This window comes from Lytechinus pictus, chromosome 3 (assembly GCF_037042905.1).
Source record: "Lytechinus pictus isolate F3 Inbred chromosome 3, Lp3.0, whole genome shotgun sequence".
In the NCBI taxonomy this organism is placed as follows: Eukaryota; Metazoa; Echinodermata; class Echinoidea; order Temnopleuroida; family Toxopneustidae; genus Lytechinus; species Lytechinus pictus.
Genome location: NC_087247.1, coordinates 26,946,856 through 26,966,460, shown reverse-complemented (window position 1 = coordinate 26,966,460; position 19,605 = coordinate 26,946,856).

The window sequence follows — 19,605 nt, the reverse complement described above, 5'->3', positions numbered from 1 at the left end:
TAAAAATTGAACAGTATTAAACATTATGTAAACGAATATACAAGCAGCTGGAAACTGCGATGCGAAACCATGCCCAGAGCTAAAGAGATTGGCTCTGGAAAACTGAACATGGCTCCATGGTAATAAAAATGACCCCCCCCCCCCCAATGCATTTTTGACCCTTATTATATATATTAATATAGAATAATGTTTAAATCATTCACTTGACATGGACATTTTGTTTTACAACAATACAGTACCGGTATACATCAGTAATACATCAATAGATTTTTATCGCATAATACATTTTCCATAGATTTCCAATCAATTGTTTTATATATTATGCATATATATATATCTATATATATATATATATATATTTCTACTCATTTATTATTAATATTGAGCATGCATCGATCACATAATTCGAGCTTGACATGGCCAATCATTTGAATAAAAAATAGCAAAAAAAATAGTAAATAGTAAGGACCTCCCTCATCACCGATGTAAAAAAACGGGCCGAGAAAATGCCTCCTTGTTTTTAAAAAAAATAGTAAGATAGCAAATAGTAAGGACCTCCCTCATCACTGCTCTCAAAAAACCCGGACAATCAACTATCTTTTTTTACTTGGCCTTATAATGTAGCGCCATCAGCGCCAACGACTTGAATCCAGACTGTTCGGTTGGAAAAATTTGCATTTCGATTGTTGTTTGCGTAATTTACACCGCAGTATTAAGGATCTTCGGACGGAGTATCTTGGCCGAGATTTTGAGGTAAGCATTAAAAAATAATTTTTATAAATAATTTCGACTAGATCTATATTTTTAAATTTTAGTTGATAAGATTGAAAGTTATATAGATCTAGTGAATAAATGTAGAACAGAAGGTTTTGGCGTGTTTCATTCCCTCACATTCGTGTGATGAATGAAAACTTCAAAACTCATTGTCAAATCACAAGCGTTGTGCAAGGTTAGTATACAGTAGAGGCGCACGGCCAATATGGGAGACTCTCTCCAATAGGGGAGACAATCTCCCACATTGGAGACTTGCTTTGCAAAAGGCAAAAGAAACAACACCAACAAAAGCATGATTTTTTCCACCCAAAATTTTGTCTCACTGAGGTCAGAAGCCCATTTGTTTTGTATGTGATTGACAACAAAAATCCTTATCAAAACATAAGTAGACGGTGAATTTTTAAAGTAGACGGTGAAAAGGGGTAATTTTTCATGACGAATCTGCTTATCACATTTTTATTTGCCGCAAAGGTAATCCTTTTGCAGCAAATGTAAACAAAGGAAATTGGTCTCCAAAACTGGAGACTGTCTCTGAAATTGGATACCCAAATTCTTCACAAAAGTCTCTGATATTGGAGATAATCTCCCACATTGGAGACAGTCTCCAATATCGGCCGTGCGCCTCTACTGGTATAGCTAACCTCGCATGCTTGTGTGAGTGAGTTTTGTGTGAATATATCATGCTTTCGTTTCAGCATGTGTTGGGGTGATTGAATGTGCTGGTTTGTGAAAATGAGTTTGGCCATTGGCCATTTTGGTGGGTGAATTTCGGCATGACACATCAATCATGTCAATGGCAATGCATTCTCGAGGTCGGACATCCGGGGATTTTCACTCGCGAAAGTAACTTCTGCATAGCAACCGATCGTGAAGGTGCAAACAAAGCCGGAACAAGCCGGGCGCGCACACAAATGTCCATTGACTCAGCTGGGTTGAGATATACGTTGAGACGCCACCCCTCTTATTTTGATAACAATTGTCACCCCCACTTTCAAAATGAAATGATCGTGAGCATTTTTTTATATTCTATATTTTGATACCAAATATTGGTAACTTGAGCGGGCAGCTTTGGAAACATCGATTGCTTAGTGTGGGTGTCTCAAATCGTCGCCCGAGAAAAATGGCAGCTAAAATGCGCACCGTACAGACCAAGCTTGCAAGTCCGAATTTGACTGCGCTAAACTCCTTTTTCTTTTGCTGGATCTTTTAGCCAAATGTTGCAGCATTTCAGGGAATTACTGAGGATTAATATCAGATGCCACAAGACACTTTTCAACATTGTAAATGATTTCTAGAACCATTTTGGTCATGCAGTGACAGGTGAGTGGCGCAACAGTAAAAAAATTGCACATGGCGACTCACTGCGCATGTAGTGATGTACGTTAAAACTTAGGATAAAGCTGGCCATCTTGCCTTGTTCTTGGAACACCCGTACACACAACATATTTTCACCATTTTCCAGCAATTAAAATCAAAATGCAGTACAAAACGCGATGAAAATATAATGGAGAAACAGTTCAAATCAACGAGTTCCAAAAAACGTCAAGGAAACTGCACAGCCAACACGTACACTCGCACCCTTTGTTTGCACCTTTGCCCTTTGTTGTTAGGGAAATCATGTGACTGTGACGTCATGCCGACCTCGAGAATGTCGTCTCGTCATGCTCGTAGATAAATCTAAAATACTATTACTAAATTGCTGAAATTTTTCTTAGATTTTTGCCATAGACCACTCTACAAAATCATATTCATGATATTTAACCAAAAAACATGCGATATATGACAAAATTTAACATTTGATATTGGGTTCAAGCTACCTGCAAAAAGCGGGGCATGCTGCACAAACATCCCCACACACATGTCATGACACACACACACACTCGATCTGTCGATCGATCGCGGGCAGCTCGCCGCATGCAGTCTAGTCAGCGTGTACTGTATGTAGCAGACTCAACTCTGACCTCTACTCTGACTCTCGAGCCTCTGGCTCTGCATCTGTCGAGCTGTCTCTCTACTAAATCCCACTCGATTTTTTTCACTCTCAAATTATACATTACCTTTTGCAATCTCTCGACAAGTAAAGCTTTGATTCCAGTTCTTTCCAAACCTCTCTTTTCAAGCTCGAGTCGCAAATCAACAACTCTCAAATCTGCTATTTTCCTTCGGAAAAAATTTTCTTCACAAGACGCCATGATGTCGATGAAGTCCGCTCCTTCAAATCACGTGATACAACGTACTACGTCAGCGCGCTTTCGTTTCCCGGATGTATCACTACAGTGCATCCCAAAAAACTATACACTTTTGAAATGGCTTCCAAATAAAAAAATATATCACTTTGGGGGGAAAGACTTATATATATGGAAGCAAATAAAGTCAACTTTCAAACGACACCAAAAAGTTGGAAAACTATTCATGCTTGAGCCACTGAAACAAAGGGTATGAAAATTAGGCTGGGCCGGAATTAGTCTTCCAATTTCTTTCAGGGTTTTTTTGTTTGGTACTTGCAAAGTTGAGGGATTTGTGATGAATTAGCTAACTACAGATTTATTGAAATGTTTAATACATAGGCACAACGCACAACTAGACTTAGAACATGTAAAAACATTGCTTGTATTCAGAGGCCTACCCAGGGACCTGGGAACGATTTTTTCAGTGGGGGTGCTGAAATCTCTCCTCAAAGGTGGGGGGGGGGGGGGACACCCGCACCTTGCTCAATAGGGTGATATGTAGTTTAACATATCAACTTTTGAAGTCAATACATATTTCAGCTCGGACATCTAGCTTTTATTATTTTTAAGTACTCTGTAAAATGTCCGTTTTATGGTGTGAATATCATATGCAGCTTTTTGCGCTGTGTGCTTATGAGATTATTACATTGTTTTAATATTGTTTCATAAGAATAAAGCTAAGAAATGACTGTTAGGACATCGGCGTTTTGCCCCTCCCCCAATTTTTCATGACCAGGAAATGGGGAGAAAAGGAAAGGGATAAATGAAATATAGGCCTATAATTTTTAAAATGTAATGTCAAAATCTATCACAAATTTTGATATTTGTAATCAAAATGTCAAAATGTTTGCTCGCTCGTTTCGCTCGCTCGCAACTTATTTTTAATTTCCATTGACTCAGCTGGGTTGAGATATACGTTGAGACGCCACCCCTCTTATTTTGATAACAATTGTCACCCCCACTTTCAAAATGAAATGATCGTGAGCATTTTTTTATATTCTATATTTTGATACCAAATATTGGTAACTTGAGCGGGCAGCTTTGGAAACATCGATTGCTTAGTGTGGGCGTCTCAAATCGTCGCCCGAGAAAAATGGCAGCTAAAATGCGCACCGTACAGACCAAGCTTGCAAGTCCGAATTTGACTGCGCTAAACTCCTTTTTCTTTTGCTGGATCTTTTAGCCAAATGTTGCAGCATTTCAGTCTGAGGATTAATATCAGATGCCACAAGACACTTTTCAACATTGTAAATGATTTCTAGAACCATTTTGGTCATGCAGTGACAGGTGAGTGGCGCAACAGTAAAAAAATTGCACATGGCGACTCACTGCGCATGTAGTGATGTACGTTAAAACTTAGGATAAAGCTGGCCATCTTGCCTTGTTCTTGGAACACCCGTACACACAACATATTTTCACCATTTTCCAGCAATTAAAATCAAAATGCAGTACAAAACGCAATGAAAATATAATGGAGAAACAGTTCAAATCAACGAGTTCCAAAAAACGTCAAGGAAACTGCACAGCCAACACGTACACTCGCACCCTTTGTTTGCACCTTTGCCCTTTGTTGTTAGGGAAATCATGTGACTGTGACGTCATGCCGACCTCGAGAATGTCGTCTCGTCATGCTCGTAGATAAATCTAAAATACTATTACTAAATTGCTGAAATTTTTCTTAGATTTTTGCCATAGACCACTCTACAAAATCATATTCATGATATTTAACCAAAAAACATGCGATATATGACAAAATTTAACATTTGATATTGGGTTCAAGCTACCTGCAAAAAGCGGGGCATGCTGCACAAACATCCCCACACACATGTCATGACACACACACACACTCGATCTGTCGATCGATCGCGGGCAGCTCGCCGCATGCAGTCTAGTCAGCGTGTACTGTATGTAGCAGACTCAACTCTGACCTCTACTCTGACTCTCGAGCCTCTGGCTCTGCATCTGTCGAGCTGTCTCTCTACTAAATCCCACTCGATTTTTTTCACTCTCAAATTATACATTACCTTTTGCAATCTCTCGACAAGTAAAGCTTTGATTCCAGTTCTTTCCAAACCTCTCTTTTCAAGCTCGAGTCGCAAATCAACAACTCTCAAATCTGCTATTTTCCTTCGGAAAAAATTTTCTTCACAAGACGCCATGATGTCGATGAAGTCCGCTCCTTCAAATCACGTGATACAACGTACTACGTCAGCGCGCTTTCGTTTCCCGGATGTATCACTACAGTGCATCCCAAAAAACTATACACTTTTGAAATGGCTTCCAAATAAAAAAATATATCACTTTGGGGGGAAAGACTTATATATATGGAAGCAAATAAAGTCAACTTTCAAACGACACCAAAAAGTTGGAAAACTATTCATGCTTGAGCCACTGAAACAAAGGGTATGAAAATTAGGCTGGGCCGGAATTAGTCTTCCAATTTCTTTCAGGGTTTTTTTGTTTGGTACTTGCAAAGTTGAGGGATTTGTGATGAATTAGCTAACTACAGATTTATTGAAATGTTTAATACATAGGCACAACGCACAACTAGACTTAGAACATGTAAAAACATTGCTTGTATTCAGAGGCCTACCCAGGGACCTGGGAACGATTTTTTCAGTGGGGGTGCTGAAATCTCTCCTCAAAGGTGGGGGGGGGGGGGGACACCCGCACCTTGCTCAATAGGGTGATATGTAGTTTAACATATCAACTTTTGAAGTCAATACATATTTCAGCTCGGACATCTAGCTTTTATTATTTTTAAGTACTCTGTAAAATGTCCGTTTTATGGTGTGAATATCATATGCAGCTTTTTGCGCTGTGTGCTCGCATTATTTGCTTTGCCGAGTAGGCCTACATATTGTCTTTGTTTATTCCATAATAAGATTCTTTATATATTAATTCTATAATTAAAACCCCCTTTTATGACAGTTTATCAAAAATTTCGTCTCGCGATTTCCGCTCGCATCAATAGTTAAAAATATATCAACTCATAAATTCTATTCATGATTACAAAAGTGCTTAAAATATCCAGTTTTAATGCCTCAAATGTCAACAAACTTCACTCACTCATTAGGCTTATATTACATTAATAAATATGATAATAAAATGTTCATGAATTGTTACTAACTGTCCCTTTTTCAGAAAGGAATTTCGACAAGTTTTATATCGCGCTTAGGAAGAGGAATAGGAAGATATGACAAACTGTCCTTAGGCCTAGAATGTCCAGGTCCTAGGTCAAAATAATAATAAAAATCTCAGCTCATGCTTCGCACTCGCATCATTAAGTGCTATCCACATACACTTCACAATTCATCCTTTTCATACCGGAATATCAAATATTTTCCGCTCGCGCTTTGCGCTCGCATTATTGATTTTCATGATAAAAAATGAAATATATTCAGAATGCCCAGATTATGTCTAACTCTAAAACACGCGCACACATGTTTATTGAGATACGCAGCTTGATCTTTATTCAAAACGTGCTAAAATTATCCAGTTTGCGCTCGCTTTATTAATGTAGGAACTTCCTTTTTCATGAATTACAAACATGAATAGAGTGTCCCATTTTTAGGTCTGAAAGCTCAATTTTTTTCTGCTGGCGTTTCGCGCTCGCATGCATCAATTTTTTTGTTTTATACCTATACCGTTTATTTCAAAAAGTGCTTAAGATGTTCATTTTTTAGGACGGAATGTCAAAAAAATTTCAGCTCGCGCTTCGCGCTCGCATTATCTAAAAGTTGAAATATGTATCGTCTTAATGGCTAACTGCAAATCGTCCTTAACAGGTCCCTTTTCGATCAAGCCAGGACCCATATTAAAAATTTCTGCTCGCGCTTCGCGCTCGCAGTAATTATCTAGTTACATACGCATCTTGTTCAGGTTCACAAACAGAATATTCAATTTTCAGGACAAAATACATGAAATTCCAAAATTTTCAGCTCGAATATTCAAATAGGGCTTATGAGATTATTACATTGTTTTAATATTGTTTCATAAGAATAAAGCTAAGAAATGACTGTTAGGACATCGGCGTTTTGCCCCTCCCCCAATTTTTCATGACCAGGAAATGGGGAGAAAAGGAAAGGGATAAATGAAATATAGGCCTATAATTTTTAAAATGTAATGTCAAAATCTATCACAAATTTTGATATTTGTAATCAAAATGTCAAAATGTTTGCTCGCTCGTTTCGCTCGCTCGCAACTTATTTTTAATTTTACGCGATATGCCGTATCAAGCCCCCTCAAAATTTTTGGCTCATTACGCCACTGAGACAACCCCTTCAATGAAACAAACAAAAATCAGTGTGTAGGGAAATTGTGAAATGTATGTGGATAACAATTAATAAATGATGCGAGTGCGAAGCGCGAGCTGATATATTATTTTGACATATTGGACCTGGACATTCTAGGCCTGAGGACATCTTGTCATCATATGAAAATGATGACTATCTTCTTATTCCTCTTCCTAAGCGCGATATGAAACTTGTCGATATTCCTTTCTGAAGAAGGGACAATTTAGTTATTAGACATTTGAGGCCTGAAAATAAGATATTCTAAGCACTTTTGTAATCATGAATAGGATTTATGAGTTGATATATTTTGAACTATTAATGCGAGCGCAAATCGCGAGACGAAATTTTCGATAAACTGCAACTGTCATAAGAGGGGGATTTTCAGTAGTTTGTTATAATATATAAAGAATCTTATGGAATAAACAAATACAATATGTAGGCCTACTTGGCAAATCAAATAATGCGAGCGCACAGCGCAAAAAGCTGCAAATGATATTCACACCATAAAACGGACATTTTACAGAGCACTTGAAAAAATCAATTTGTAAATCAAACAAATTAATAAAAGCTCGATGTCCGAGCTGAAATACGTTTTGTATATTGACTTCAAACTTGATATTTTAAGCTACATATTAGCCTATTGAGCTAGATATGTATCTCATCGAACAGGCTATGCGAGCGCGAAGCGCGAGCGAAAATTTAACAAAGTGACATGAAATATATATTTTCAGATCATTTTCCAAGTCTTCCCCTGACATTATTTAATTCACTCGCCCCCCTCCTCTTATTTTTCCTCTTCCTTTTTTCCTCCTTTCTTTCCCCTTCTTTTTCTTTCTTTCCCCTTTTTTTCTTTTTTTGCTCCGCCAGTAGGGGGGGGGGCGGGCCCCTCGGGGCCTCCCCTGGATCCGCCTATGATTAACATTATTAATTTCAAAATATTTACGAGGCTCTTACATTACCCTAACATTACATTGGATTACCCTTACATTACACAAGATTCAAGCAGTTATTCCCCCACACAATATATGGACATTTTACACTCCCAGGGACCTGTTGCATAAAACTTTTAACCTGAGAAAACTCTGGTAAAAACTGAAAACTAAGGTTAGTCTGATTTCTACCATTGACTTAACACAGGGAAAAAACTCTGGTAAAAACAACCTGAGTTTTCTCAGGTAAAAAGTTTTATGCAACGGGCCCCTGGGGAGTAATTTCAGCTAGCCGCCATATCAAAATGCTGGAAAGCTACAAGGGCTTTTATACTGAGTACATTTAACACCAGGATGGAAAGTGACAAACTGTGGATTGATAATCAGAACCACTGATTAATGATCAGTTTGTTGTTTGAGAAAATTTTATGCGCTATTAAATTGAAATTTAATGCAAGAGTGATCATGAATTGCAATTTTTAGTGCAGCATTTTGACTTTATCATGTGGATCTCAGCAATGTGTTCATGAGAGTCAGGAGAATAGGGGGGAAGTTGATGGGATAAAGGTCAACAGAACATTTAGCAACCCCTCCCTCCATCTCTACCCCCCCCCCTCCTCACTTCTCTCCTCCTGAGAGACTGAGCTCGGCTAGGCTGGACAGGAATTAGCCTTACAGTTGTTTGAGTGGTTAGTCCTTTGGAACTTGCAAAGCTAAGGGTGTTGTGCTAAATTAATGAGTGAGATAAGTTTTGGTTTCTTAGGCGAATTTCATGAGTTACTGAATTGAAATTTAAGGCATGAGTGAACAGGAATTGTAATTTTGGTGTAGCATATTCATCTTGTGGACCTCAGCAGTGTGTTCGTGAGAGTCAGGAGTAATGTGATGGTACCTGTTACAAGCAAGAGGGCGAGATATGGTAAGACTTGGTTAAAATGGCATTCCTCTTCTTTTTGTCCTTATAAATTACAAATTAAAAGTCATTATGTACCCTCCTCCTCCACCTCCATTTCCCAGGCTCCCTCTCTCTGTCACTCTGTCTCACTTCCTGGATTGTAGCCTATATTCAAAACTTAACTGCCAAGTGACCGGTGGCTGATGGTCATTTTTTTTTTCATTGAATGATTACCAAGAAATTTACTAAATATGATGATTAATGAAATAATTTATTGAAAAAAAGTGAATGTTTGATTGATCACATTGCACATTGAATGAGTTGATTTACTGATAAATTGTTGATTAAATGATTGATAGGAAAAAGTTGATGCCCCAATTCAGAATTTATCATTAAATCAACATTCTGCTCTGGACTTCACGCGTACATGACAATAGCAATCAGTCTCTCAACAGGAGGGGAGGGTGGGAAAGAGGGGGGGGGGGTCTAAATGTTCTGTTGACCCTTATTCCATCAACCTACTTCTCCCACTTGAGTCCCATCTCACCCCCTATTCTCTCGACTCCCATGAACACATTGCTGAAATCCACATGATGAAGTTGAAATGCTGCCCAAAAAGTGTAATTTGTGTTCACTCATGCATTAAAGTTCAATTTAATAATTTATGAAATTTACTTAAACATCCCAAAGTGTTCACGGTTGATCATTAATTTATCACAACGCCCTTAACTTTGCAAGTTCCAAAGGATATGCCTCTCAAATACTGACATAAATTGGAAGGCTAATTCCGGCACAGCTTAATTTTCATACACACTCAGTGGGCAATGCGCGCTCAAGCATGAATAGTTTTTCAAATTTTTGGTGTTATTTGAAAGTTGACTTTATTGGCTTCCATATATGTATAGTGTTTTTCCTCAAAGTGCTATATTTTGTATTTGGCAGCCATTTCAAAAGTGTATAGTTTTTTTGGGATGCACTGTATAGGCCTAATAGCCCCTGTAAGGAGCATTTAGAAAAATTAAAAAATGACCCTATGGGGGAAAGGGGGAGATTAGGGGATATGGCCAAAATAGTATCATGACTTAGAAAAAGGGAGGGGAAAAAAAAGAAATGGAAAGGGAAAACCAGGGGGAATATATAGGATATCATTTTCTGGATATAAGTAAAAAACTATCAAAAGATTTATAGATTTTTGTAGTAAAACGGTCAAGCAAATTGAAACTATTTTAAAGATTGTGCCCTACACACCAGGTATTGGCCTTCATTGTTTTTAGGGGGGGGGGTTATTATACCACAGTGCCCTACACGTATATTGCGACCTTTCATTCATTTTTAGAAATAATGATTATATTTGTACTTGCATGCCAATACTAATATCGCTTAACCAAGTTAACACTTACTTTAGCAGCTGTCTCTATAAGCGCTCTACAATAATGCAGCATAATCACCCTGGATAATTACCCTTAATTCATTACCCGTTGCTTACACCCCATTATCATGCAAGCCCGTAGCCAGGGGGGGGGGTTCAAAATCAAGAAAAATATGGGATGAAACATTCTTTTGGAGACGAAATGGCAACCTATATCCTTTTTCGGGAGGGGGTTATTTTGATTTGTGTTTTTGTTTTGTTTTGTTTTATTTCGAATACAAACAACAAAAAGAGTAAGTCCCCCCTAAAACAAACATCCGTATTTTCCGAACCACTGGAAGTTTTTAATATATTTTTACATGAACGTGTACGTAATTTTATAAGCTACCCTCTGAGTGACAACCGCGTAGCCAGGATTTCATTTTGGAGGGGGCGATAAATGCACGCGAAGCGTGCCAACACATACAGAGCGCGCGAAGCGCGCGCTCCCTAGGGGGTGAAGCTTTCGGTGTTTCTTAAATTAAAATGAAAAGGAGCCGTCTCTCTTGTCTCTAGTACCTATATCAGCTCAAATTCAATTGACTATATTTTGATTTTGAACCTTGTTTTTAAAAGTGATTGTGAACGCACAAAATGGGATAAAATGGAGGAAATTAAAATAATATTTACCCCGCGCGAAGCGCGAAAGCTAAAGCGTTTTATCAATTTTTTTCTAAAGAAAAGGGTCCCGAGATAAGGGTATTCCCTAAGTTATACTGAATGCTTCCCTTGGAAAGATCAGATTTGATTACAAACAATTTAGCGGCAGTGCATATCTTTAACTCGCAAAACGAGAAGGGTATATGCCGGGAGGAAGAAAAATTCTCCCCGTGCAGAGCAATGAAACTCTGAAATTTCAAAGGGCGGACGTTTCATCAAATGTAGATATCTCTACCCTATCGGCTCTAATTCAATTGATTCTCTAAGATTATTGAACTTCACTACAAGGAAAATAGTGCGCAAAAAGTTAAAACTTCTGTGATTTATTGAAATCATATAAAAAAAGATGATGTATAATTTCTTTAATTTATCCTGAAGCGCTTAATTTTGAATGATAAAGAAATCTAAGTGTCATTCAAAATTTCTAACTGAGGGCGCAAAACAGGATAGGAGATGAATGTGCAGGGAAATTTTAATAGAATATGATTTTAAAAATATTGTTCTTTTTTTATCTAATACGATACGAATTTTAGACCTTCCTCTTTTGAAATTAGGAACCTGTTTGCCCCCAAATTATGGTTGTTTAGTAATGAGCTGAAAAGCGGGAGAAGTTGCCTATATGGAGGTGACGGCAGAAAATGATATAAAGATTTTACCCGCCCGGAGTCGACCCGACCAGAAGTTGCGCGATCAATTTGAAAAAAAATAACTTCATATACTTCGGCCTAACCTTACTCTTATTTCATGCCCTAATGTATACATTAAACTTTAACTGGCAAGAAACACATAGCTGAGGTCGAAAAACAGGGTTAGAGAAAGGGTTAGGGAAACAAAGGAGAACTGCAATATATCATTTAACCGCGCGCAGCGCGGAAGCAAAATTCATATGAATTTAGAGCAAGAGTGAAAGAGTTTTTCTTTTGAGAAAAAAATAGAGAATAAAAAGAAAAACCCACAAAGCTACCTTTCCTCCCTCCGCTTTTCCTTTTCTCCTCTCTTTTTTTCTCTTCTTTTTTTTTTCTTTTTGGGGACGTTTTTGGGGGCGACCGCCCCCCCCCCCCTGGCTACGCGCCTGCTGAGTGAATGTTACGGACAGATTTTATGTCATGCTTCAGTGAGCACCGCCAGAAGGCAAAATATCATGACTTTGATTCCTGTTTATTGGAACGAATCCCACATTCTCATCATGAAAAATAGTCAGAAGGCTTGTAAAAGGTACTTTCTAAAAGATGATACCACTTATTTTGTTAAATTTCACGGTTGAATAAACACAGTCAAAATTTGCTATAATTTGATTTTTTACACATTTCTATCGATAAAAATGATCGAATATGATGACAATTACTTTTAGGAAGAGTATCCTCAACAATATTCATTATTTCACGGTGCAATTAACATTCAATGAAAACAAAAAATACGATTTTCAAATATCATTGGCAAGTATTGTTTCAATTTGATAACTGAAATAATTCTTTTCTCAACCTCTTTCGTTATGTTCATGACCAATTAACATGCTTCAATGATTCAAAGGTATTTAATTAAACATTCACGCTTGAATGAACATGAGGAATGTGATTAGCGCTTTTTTTATGTTATTGGAAAAAAATAAATTGCAAACTATGGATATCCTTCACATACCTACTTGCATAGCTCTAGTTCATTTGATTTGATGTTCATGAAAATCTCGATGTTTAATGCTTCAGTGAGCACAAAAGATTCGAAAATTATGCAAATGAGAAGAAAGTTCAAGGCATTGGCCCCATTCTGTGCCGTATCGAATGGTTATTTTGGTGTGCGCGCCTTTTGCTTAGTATGTCACTCTGAAGCCATGTGCGAAGTTTCATAAAAAAAAACATGTTGGCAGAAGTAACAAAAACCGTCCATGAAACGAACCCCTATTTCACTTTTGTTGAAATTCTGACTTCCTCTCTCATAGACATTGTGTACACGGGTTCATAATTATGTTTAGGAATAAGTAACCCCTTATTCAATGTGGTGGAACTTTTTTTTTCAATGCTGTCTTGAGTATTATCATTTGGCAGCAGGGGCGTCGATCCATTTTTCAGATTGGGGGGGGGGGCAAAATCATTAACGTTCCAAAGGCGCTCGATCGTACAAAACACCCACCCACCCACCCACCCACACACACACACACACACACACACACACACATATATATATATATATATATATATATATATATATATACATATATATATATATATATATATATATATATATATATTATATATACACACACACACACCCACACATATATATATGTATGACTCATGAGACACAGACACGTATCTCACTACACAGATAGTACGAGTGCCGAGAGTGAGCTCAAATTTCTTTATATTCTGAGCTGAAAACTTGATATTCTAAGCATTTTTGGTACCAATGATTAAGATTTGTATCTAAAAATAGAATAGATGCGAGCGCGAAGCGCGAAGCGCGAGCTGAAAATTTTGATATTTCGATCTGAAAAAATGACAGTTTACTGGACGTTTTTGATAAAGAACAAGCTATATATCCAAGTAAAGATGATTGCAAATTGAAGCAGTTCTTTTGAGGCTTAGAACTGAAAACGGGACATTTACATTCACCAATTTAATCATGAAAAGTATGGGTTTTTTCTACAGAAATGATGCGAGCGCGAAGCGCGAGCTAAAATTTTTTATATTCCAATCTGAAAAGCGGACATTTTGAGCACGATTTTAAATAAAGAACGAGTTGTGTATCTCAATCTCGCTTGCTGAACATTACAATCTTGTGTTTTTTATGCATATCCGGAATTATTGGGGGGGGGGGGGGCAAAATGATATGTTTGCCCCCTCCCCAATATTTTCATTGGTGGGGCGATCGCCCCCCTGCCCCCCCCCCCCCCCCAGGATCGACGCCTCTGTTTTGCAGTAGTGTTTATCAACCTATGGGCAGAATTCTATGCAAAAATGAAATCGATTTGTTTATTTATGGATGAGTGATGCGTGCTCACACAAAGGGGGAAAGGGGGATTTTCAATGTCACAGACCCATTTTGAGGGGTTATAAAGTGAATATTGGGGGCAAATTTGGATTCAAATGTTACTTAAGTGCTGTTGTTTTTATCATCCATCATTTTTATCACCACGCATGTATGGTGACCCTGAAGGGACATCGCAAATATACCAAATCGCGAATATTCACGACGTCGCCAATTTCGTCGTCAATTTGAATATTCACGACGAAATTGGCGACGAAATTCACGACATCGTGAATTTCGTCGCGAATTATTCACGACGTCGTGAATTTCGTCGCCAATTTCGTCGTGAATTTGTTTTGCTTGCCTGGGCGGTATGCAGGTTGAAAGCAATTCGTCTGCTGCTAATTTCTCCACTCACAACAGGGTCTACATTCATTTAGTCTAACGCCTAACAACCATATGGTCAAATAACCATTTGGTCCAGTCATCACTTCGTCTAATCACCAGTTCGTCTATGACCATTTCGTCTCATAACTAGTTGGTCTAATATCAATTTTGTTTTCCTTAATTTCGCCCAATTAACACTTAGTTCAATTAGACCAAATGGCATGTGGAATAAATGGCAATTGGACCAACTTGGTTATTAGACGAAATGGCAGTTAGACCATGTGGATAGTGGACGAACTGATGGTAGACCAAAATGATAGCAGACGAGTTGGCATTAGACCAATTGAAAATAAACCATTGAAACGACAGAACGATGTCCATGCACTGCTATCCATATGCATAGGCGGATCCAGGGGGGAGGGGAGCCGAAGGGCCCGCCCCCCCCCCCCTATTGGCGGAGCAAAAAAAAGAAAAAAGGGAAGAAAGAAATTTTAAAAAGGAGGGAAAAGAGAGGAGAAAAAAAGAAGAGGAGGAAGACGAGTGGAAAATATAAGATGAAGGGAAGACATGGAAATAAAAAGAATCTTTCATGTCACTATATAAAATTTTCGCTCGCGCTTCGCGCTCGCATTGCCTGTTGGGTGTCCCAGGGGCGGATCCAGCCTTCGCCAATAGGGGGGGGGGCCGGAATTATTTTTTAGCCATATTTTCCCCGATCGGCCGCTCGAAGATGATTTTTGGTTTCTGTAAAGGGGTAGTCTTTTTAGCCTTATTCTTATAAATCAACATAGATATATAATATCATAATCCTTATTTATATAATGTGAGCGCGAAGCGCGAGCTAAATTTTTTTGGAAATCTTATGTATTTTTCCTAAAATTTGAACATTCTGGGCAATGTTTGTTTTCCTAAAAAAAGATGTGTATGCAAATAAATAATTACTACGAACGCGAAGCGCGAGCAGAAACAAACTGGTGGAAAAGGTACCTGTTAAAGACTGCATGCAATTAGTCATGAAGACGTTATATATTTTAAACATCAAATAATGCGAGCGCGATGCGCGAGCTGAATTTTTTTGACATTTTTACCTAAAGAATGTAAATTCTAAGGACTATTTGTAACTTAAACAGAATAGGTATATAATAAACAATTGATGCGAGCGCGAAGTGCGAGCGGAAAAAAAATCGAGATTTAGACCTAAATACGGGACACTCTATTCATGTTTTGTAAATTTTGAAAAGAATGAGTAATTCCTACATCAATGATGCGAGTACAAAGCGCGAGCAGAAAATTGTTTATATTGTGATCTGAAACTGGATAATGATTTAAATGGAGAACAAGTTGAATATCTGAATAAACATGCGCACGCGTGTTTCATATTTAGACCTAGAATCTATAGGCATTCTAAATACATCTTTTATAATGAAAATCAAAGCGAGCGCGAAGCGCGAGCTTAAACTATTTGATATTCCGATCTGAAAAAAGAGTAAATTTCAGCTCTATATTTCAAGCACTTTATAAGAAAATTGTAAGGTGGATATGAATTGCACAGAGCTGATTTTTTCATTATAATTACAATGGCCCGTATTCTGAAGTCGGGTTTAACTTAAACTCAGGTTTAAAGTTGTGGTTTAAGTATGGCGAGCCAATTGTTACATAAATCACTAATAGTAGAGATATCATACTTCAGCTCATTTGGCTTTCAAATCATTCATAATTGTCTAGGAAGTATAAAAAGATTATTGGCTTCACCATCGATGAATCTGGAAAGAGCACAGTAAACATAAGAAACATACAACTTAATAACAAATTTGATACTTTTGGCTTCCCATACTTAAACCACAACTTTAAACCTGAGTTTAACTTAAACCCGACTTCAGAATATGGGCCTTTGAGTTTTGACATAGGACCGGTAAATCCTTAATTAGGACATGTAGGACATGTCATCATATGAAATTGATGACTGTGTTCCTATTCCTCTTGCTAAGCGCGAGATGAAACAAAAGGGACAATTCAATTGTTAAATTAATATCTTATTCATTAATGCCTAATGAGGGCGCGAAGTCTGATGATATTATGGCCTGAAAACTGGAAATTTCAAGCTCTTTTGTAATTATAAATATGATGCATCAGTTAATATATTTTCAACAATTAATGCGAGCGCAAATTGCGAGCCTAAATCTTTGTATACATTGTCATGAAAAGGGGATTGTATAATCAATATCGAGACATACAATCAAAATGCGAGCGTGCAGCGCTAGCTGATACGTTTTGACAATCATACCTGAAAAGGGATATTTTGAAAACCTTATGGAATACACGAAAATATAATAGGTACCTGATAAATCGAAATTTGCGAGCGCGCAGCGCAAGCGGAAAATGTTAATATTCAGACCATAAAACTGTCATAGGCAGAGCACTTAAAAAAAATCAATTTGTAAATCACGCAAAATAATGAAAGTTTGATTTTTGAGATGAAATATGTTTTGTATATTGACTTCCAAACTTGATATTTAAACTCCATATTGAACAAGATATGAAAATCACCTAACAGGCAATGTGAGCGCGAAGCGTGAGCGAAATTTTTATATAGTGACATGAAAGATTCTTTTTATTTCCATGTCTTCCCCTCATCTTACTTTATTCACTCGTCTCCTCTTCTTTTTTCTACTCTCTTTCCCTCCTTTTTTTTCTTTCTTTCATTTTTTCCTTTTTTTGCTCCGCCAATAGGGGGGGGGGATGCCCCTCCCTCGCCCCCCCCCCCCTGGATCCGCCTATGCATATGGATAGCAGTGCATGGACATCGTTCTGTCGTTTCAATGGTTTATTTTCAATTGGTCTAATGCCAACTCGTCTGCTATCATATTGGTATACCATCAGTTCGTCCACTATCCACATGGTCTAACTGCCATTTCGTCTAATAACCAAGTTGGTCCAATTGCCATTTATTCTACATGCCATTTGGTCTAATTGAACTAAGTGTTAATTGGGCGAAATTAAGGAAAATAAAATTGATATTAGACCAACTAGTTATGAGACGAAATGGTCATAGATGAAGTGATGACTGGACCAAATGGTTATTGGACCATATAGTTGTCAGGCGAAAAGTTAATAGACAGAATTGCATTAGACTAAATGAATGTAGACTCTGTTGTGAGTGGAGGAATTAGCAGCAGACGAATTGGTTTCAACCCGCATACCGCCCAGGCAAACAAAACAAATTCATGACGAAATTGGCGACGAAATTCACGACGTCGTGAATTTCGTCGTGAATAATTCGCGACGAAATTGGCGACGAAATTCACGACGAAATTGGCGACGTCGTGAATTTCGTCACCAATTTCGTCGTGAATATTCGCGATTTGGTCTATTTGCGATGTCCCTTCAGGGCCACCATACGCATGCACTTTCCGAACTTTTTACACTTTCATGGTTGAGCGAGCACACTCGAAAACTATACTCTTTTTACTGCATAAATGTAAACTTTTCCTAACAATTTCTCAGGATCAGTATAATTTATGGACAATCAGTGGTAGAGCCAGAATTTGAAAGTGGGCAGGGGCCAAGAAATTGGGGGAGGGGAGCCACTTACATTTTCCAATTTTAACATGTACCATAACCCCCTATACAATGTACGTCACAAAAAAAATTGTGCTCACTCAACCATAAACATAATACGTTATCAAAATTTTGTGTGGAGTGGCTAATTGATGGATAGTAAAACAGCATTAACACCATAAAATTCACCAAAAAACAATCATTGCCCTACTTTGTATTTACACAATCTGAAAAACGACTCTTGTGACTTTCGAGAATGGTCATTTTTAATTCAATCTTTGATTACTCATGCATGACCCAACCGATCAATCTCATTTCCCCCCAGGAGTTGCGTAACGAGTGTAGAAAACCACCTACGAAATATTATATCTAAAAATTATTCCGTTCAAAAGTAAGAGCATTTTGATTCAAGGGGGACTTACTTTTTTGTTGTGTATATTTTAGACATGTTTTGTCATCTTTCATACCTTATTTTCAAAATTGACGGTGGTGATACGTGAGTGGATTAAAAAAATCTTAAGTATGGAATTCTCAAATGAAAATTCGGTGGAATTTTGATGGATTTTGACTAAATAATAGACGTATAAACTGAACTTTGTGATGGCGTGGGTCTAAAAAGCAATATTATTTTTATTGCGTATAGAATGGATGAACTTCAAAGCTCGATAACAAAAATTCAAGCACATGAGCCCATGTTAATTTTTGCATATTTCGAATGTGCTAAAGTAACTCTGTGCAAAATTTGGTGAAAATGACATGAATTTAATTTTAACTGTGGAAAGTCCTTAATCAATCCCTGGCAACAGGCCTGGTTGTCCAAGTATAGATCGACGTACTCACAAAACCCTGCATAATATCCCGGAATCAACAAATTCCCCCTTCTCTATAAAGATGAATTCATTTTAAAGCATTTCGAGGATCCTCGAGAGCAGAAAAATAAAGAAACTGAGGACAGGGAAAATGGTAAACTACCACGTTTTTTTTTTGACAACCCATGCAAGGGACATATCCCTGCCCCCCCCCTGACGAGTCTTGAAGACCTTTTTTTTAATTTTTTAATTTTTTTGCCGGTCAAATTTTTTTCTGGTACGAAATCCTTTATTTGTGGTTGAAGCCCTTTTTTTTTTTTTTTTTTGCTTGTCAAATTTTTTGGCGGACGAATTTGCCCCCCTAGGTACGCCACTGCCGCTGAGGATAAGTTTTAACTGAGACCTACACATTTTGTTTGTGCAAGTTTCAAGATTAATCCATTTATCATTTATAAAGGACAAAGTTGATTTGAATATAAAGGGGAAAAATCAAACAAACATATTAACATTGAAAATGTCATCAAATTCGGATGTAAAATAAGAAAGTTATGCCATTTTCTATTTCGCTTATTTCACAAAATAATTATGCACCTCGATCTTGGTCTGTATGCAAATAAGGAGACTGATGACGTAACTCACTCACTATTTCTTTTGTATTTTATGTGAGATGTGACATATTCTAATTTTCTCCTCATTGT